Source organism: Sciurus carolinensis, chromosome 17 (assembly GCF_902686445.1).
Source record: "Sciurus carolinensis chromosome 17, mSciCar1.2, whole genome shotgun sequence".
Taxonomy (NCBI): domain Eukaryota; kingdom Metazoa; phylum Chordata; class Mammalia; order Rodentia; family Sciuridae; genus Sciurus; species Sciurus carolinensis.
The window spans coordinates 65,702,648-65,707,932 of NC_062229.1; the positions used below are offsets into that span (position 1 = coordinate 65,702,648).

Below are 5,285 nucleotides of genomic sequence, written 5' to 3' on the forward strand. Positions count from 1 at the left end.
CTTGGCACAGTGTTGAGTGTTCTGGTCACACAGTGCTCCCTGGGCTGCTGGGGGTGGGGAAACAAGAGTTTTCAACTTCAGAAGAGTGAACTTGCCCAAGAGGCTCTGTTGCCCTTGCCCTTAAGTGCCCCTCTAGACGCCTGCCTCACACAGTGCCCTGTACATGTCTCTAACAGTACCTTAATGTGCCCCCAAATCACCTGGGGATCCTGTGGAAAATGTGGGGTATACCTGTCATCCCAGCAGCTCGGGAGGCTGAGGCAGGAGGATCTCGAGTTCAAGGCCAGCCTCAGCCACTTAGCAAGGCCCTAAGCAACTCAGTGAGACCCTGTCTCTAAATAAAGTATAAAAAGGGCTGGGGATGTGGCTCAGTGGTTAAGTGGCCCTGGGTTCAATCCACTGCACACACACACACAAAAAAGTAGCCTCTCATTCCATAGGTCTGGGGTGTGGCTGAGATAGGGGTGGTGAGGGTCTCACCTCTTAGTGTTAGTTTACTTGTCTGTGTCCCAGTTGTCCCTGGGCACATAGAAGGCAAGGACAGGACCCTGTTCTAGTCTCATTGCCAGGAGCTTAGTACAGAGATGACGTACAAAAGTTGAAAGTAAACGCTCCATACATGGAAGGAAGGACAGGCAGGCTGGCTGGAAGAGAAAAGAAGATCCAGCTTGTCACAACCTCACACACAAAAGATTCCTTCCCCTGCTGGGCTCAAGGAAGGCTCTGCTCTTGAGCCAGAAACAGAAGAGGAGACAGAAGCCACCCAACTGACCACTAAACAAGAGATGATTCTTGGTGGGTGCTGTGGTGCATGCCTTCTGCGATGTAGGAGGCTGAAGCAGGAGGATCGCAAGTTTGAGGCCAGCCCCCAGCAACTTAGGGAGGCCCTAAGCAACTTAACAAGACCCTGTCTCAAAATAAAACATAAAAAGGGGCTGGGGATGTGGCTCTGTGGTAAAGCATCCCTGGGTTCAATCCCTGGAAGCAAGAAATGAAGATAAAAGAGAAAAGAAAAGAAAGAATGAAGGAAGAAAGAGAATATTCTTTGATCTCAAGAGAATAAGGAGATCCAAGGTGCAGTGAAATTCATTGGGCAGAAAGTGACCCAGTCATAACAATCTACAGGACGGGGACAGACAATCCCAGGGCCACTGTATTTGCTTGCTTTTGGCTGGGGCTGTTTTAGTTGCCTTCAGCCTTTACCGCTAATGCTTGAGCAATGAAAATGTGTTAAGGCAGGAGGAAGCCCCCCCGCCCCCCAAAGGCAGGTGCAGAGTGGGGTGGAAGGTCCCCGTCCCCTCCTTCCACTTACTTCGTGGCAGGTGGGTGTGGCTGTAACTCCGCTGCAGCCGGGGCTGCACAGAGACGGCACCGCGGGGCCGCGGGTCAGCGTGCTGTGCGTAGCTGTCACAGTATTTCGTCAGTCCATGATGAATCTCACCCTCTCCACGTTCCCACGACCTCTGGGCCACGACAGAAAGCTGAGGAACAATTCTGGGCACTTGATTTCCCTAACAAAGCCACAGAAGGCCCAGATTCAGCTGGTCTCTTTGAAACCTGAAAGGAAGCAGCCTTTGTCGCCTTTGAACGGGGCAAACTGATTAATGGGCAGCCAATAACCACAGTGCGATTCGCTGATTAAATGGGTAGCCTCTGTACGTGCAGAGAAAAAACTTTAAAAAGAAAGAAACACGGAACCTTCTTGAGTAGCCTGAGTTTGCTGGCAAATTTCCTATTTACGAAGCAAGTAACATTTGCAAAGGCAATTTTGGAGGAAGAGCTTAAGAGACACATAGAGAAAAGCAAATACTAACACAAGTTCTGAATGCAGTTTGCTTATTAAACACGACCCTGACATTATGGCCCACATTATGACACTATCTCAAAAAGGATCCCCAAACTGGAAAAAGTAACCCACCCTCCCCGAAATGTCAATGGTGTCTGAAAGTCGCCATGAAGATGAAGTAGCAAGTTTGAAGCATTCTTAAATTGTTTGCTCCTCAAAAGAATATAATAGTTCTCTTTTGCTGGATGTGGTGGCACATGCCTATGATCCCAGAGACTCTGGAGGCTGAGGCAGGAGGACCACAAGTTTGAGGCCAGCCTCAGTAACTTAGTGAGACCTTGTCTCAAAATAAAAAAAAAATAAATCAATAAGGGCTGGAGAGATAGCTCAGTGGTAAAGTGCCCCTGTGTCATATCCCCAATACTCAAACAAAAACAAATATGTAAATAATAAACGGTTCCCTTTTAACCTTAGGGGTTATTTTCCAAGATCCCCAGTGGATTCCTGAAGTCACAGATAGTACTGTGCCTTATATATACTCTATTTCCCCCATGCTATATACTGATGATAAACTGTCACTTTTTCACTTAAAAGAAGCACTTACTTTACAACTTCTCTTTGGTATATTCAAATAGCAAGAATTGATACTCTTGGGCTGCAGTTGTGACTCAGTGGTAGAGCACTTGCCTGGCATGGATTCAATTCTCAGCACCACATATAAATAAATAAAGACCATTGACAACTAAAAAATATTTTTAAAAAAGAATTGCTACTCTTGTGCTTTGAGGCCATTTTTAAGTAAAGTACCATAAGCACTGTGCTACTGCAGTGGTAAGTCAAATAATAAAAAAAGGAAGATCCTGAGTGACCAACGGGCAGGTAGTATATACAGAGTGGATACACTGTGCAAAGGGATGAGTCACATCCTGGGCAGGACAGAGTGGGGACTATGGGTGATTTCATTGCCTTACTTGGAATGGTGTGTAATTTAAAACTGATGAGTTGTGTAGTTTTGAAATCTTGTTTAATATTTCCAAACTGTAGTTGACTATGGTTAATGGACACCATGTGAAAACAGAGGATCATCAACTCCATTTTTACAGTGAGGAATCTGTATTTTAAATAACTTGCATAAAGTTATGCAGGTGGGTAGGGGCATAATTTAAAATTTGGGTAACTTGGCTCTAGCACCTGTGCTTTTGGTAATACTTTGTTGGTATTAATGATACTAATAGACTAATAATGTGCTTCCAGTCTTGCAGATTCCACAGTATCCATTTCAACCCCCATGAGACATGTTTCAAAAAGCAAATGAGTTTAGTTGAAGTGGTTCCATCCAAGTCCATCAAATAATGAATGCCTGTTCCTTACTATGACAACACAAAAGAGGAGAGATGGTGGTGACAGAGGACACTCGTGACACTCAGAACGTGCCCCCTTTCTTATGTCATGTCCTCTGAAAGAGACATTGAACCAGGCATGATGGCACATGCCTGTAATCCCAGTGGCTCAGGAGGCTGAGGCAGGAGGACCACAAGTTAGAGGCCAGCCTTTGCAACTTAGTCAGACGCTGTCTCTAAATGAAAAATAAAAAGGACTGGGGATGTGGCTCAGTGGTTAAGCACCTCTGGGATCAATCCCTGGTACCAAAAAATAAAATAAAATTTAAAAAGACATATTGAACCCTGACAGCCTGTGAGACACTATAAAGGGAAGTCAGACGTACAGGTGGGGATTTTTCTACCCAGCGTCCTTTTGCTCTTCTCTTGCTACCTGCATGTCGAACTTCTTTCAAAGCATCTAATCTTCTGTTCTCTCAAGACACACCTTTTTCTGAGGTCCTGGGGTAGGCAAATAGCCAGGTAAGCCGCTGGGTGTCGTCCTCCTGGGAATTCAGATCTTGAGCTGAATCTTACAAGGACAAACCCTCTCATGTCAACCAAAGTTGCCAGGTGAGCTGGGGAAGCCATTGATTTGACTCTGCTGCCTGGATCTCCAGGTCCCTGTGCTGCCTTGTGCTTTTCAAGCATTGCTTTGATTCCATGAAATCTGCCCCATGCCCTGATCAATCCATTTTGGTCTGTTGCTTGTAACCATGTCACCTCAATTGTACACTCACATGACACATTGGGTCATTCAATAGGCCTGTTAATATTGAGTGACCTGTACTTCCAGTCACTTTACAGCAGCATTCTGATATGGTCACAAGGGAAGCAATTGGGTAAGATTCAAATAAACCCATTGATGAAAATCAGCGTGGCCATATTCTAAATTAAGACATTATGACACTAAGAGTGTATCCCAATTTTTCCTCTGTTCATTTCATTAACTGAACTTAGCACTGAAGTAAGATTCAGAATACCTTGCTGTTGGACCTAGTGATTACAAAGAGACTGTGTGACCTTAGGCAAGGTACTTACCCTCTCTGATCTTATTTCATATCTATAAGATGAAGGGATGGGGGAGTTTGAGTATTCTGCTCCTAAGCTAGTTTCTAATGTTCTAAGTGTGAAAAGATATGCTTTAGAAATCAAAGAGGGATTGAGGAGAAGTAACTCGAGAACTCCTTTTAAATTTTCCTGAAAATAGAGTCAATTTTCTCATATAGATTGATGAATAGGATTAAATTCCAACTTGACCTTTTGGGATGGAAATCCTATGGTTAGCATATTATGAAGGATCCAGTGTCCTTGTGCCTGTAATGATCTTACATTTGAGAGGAGAGTTCTCAAGGTCAGGATTATCAAATAGGTCTTCCGTCTTTTAACTGAAACCTAGTTATGGACCAACCCCATGGTCAGCAGTAAATGTAATTTAATTCTTGGTAATAAATAAATTTTAGAGTAATTTGGATCTTCCAAGGAAATTTATATTGAAGCAAAATTCATCTTAAAGTGGATTGTTCAATTTTTTTTCTTTCTTTTTCTTTTCTTTTTTTTATTTTATGGTGGTGCTGGGGATTTGAACCCAGGGCCTTGTGCTTACAAGGCAAGCACTCTACCAACTGAGCTACATCCCCAGCCCAATTGTCCTATTTTTTGACATCTCTTTCAATGCTATAGTTTCAAGACTCAGATCGAACTCTGAAGAGAACAAAGGAAAACAGTGGGCATTTAAAATAGTTTTAGTTTTGAAATGAATTTATCTTTTCACCTTCTCTCCCTCCAGGATACTTCTCTGACCTCCAAAAGCCACCTAAACCACAAGTGTCCCAAAATCACTCGTGAGGACCTCTTGCTGCTGTTTCTTGAGGTTACCCCTTCGGCAATATCAGGAGATCATTTCCTAGCCAGGTGGTCAGTGTCCTTGAGCTGAGTAAGATGGTCAGTCCCTGTGGCAGAGGGCCAAAGGTCAAAGGATTCCAGTCAATTCTATCTAGAGCTGAATTCATCCAGCAGGATGGAAGATCATTATTGATAGACAGTTTACTTTTCCAAGTATCATGAAAATTCACACCTGCAAACTTGTAAGGCCTAAGAAATAACAAGACATTTATTCT

The 5,285-nt window shown here is 43.6% G+C and overlaps 1 non-coding gene across 1 annotated transcript; it reads right to left on the minus strand.

Moving 5' to 3' along the window:
- Positions 1-4,731: 4,731 nt before the first annotated feature.
- On the minus strand, positions 4,732-4,805 carry Trnat-ugu (transfer RNA threonine (anticodon UGU)). Its single transcript has one exon. It is a non-coding gene; the product is annotated as a tRNA-Thr (tRNA).
- Positions 4,806-5,285: the final 480 nt, after the last annotated feature.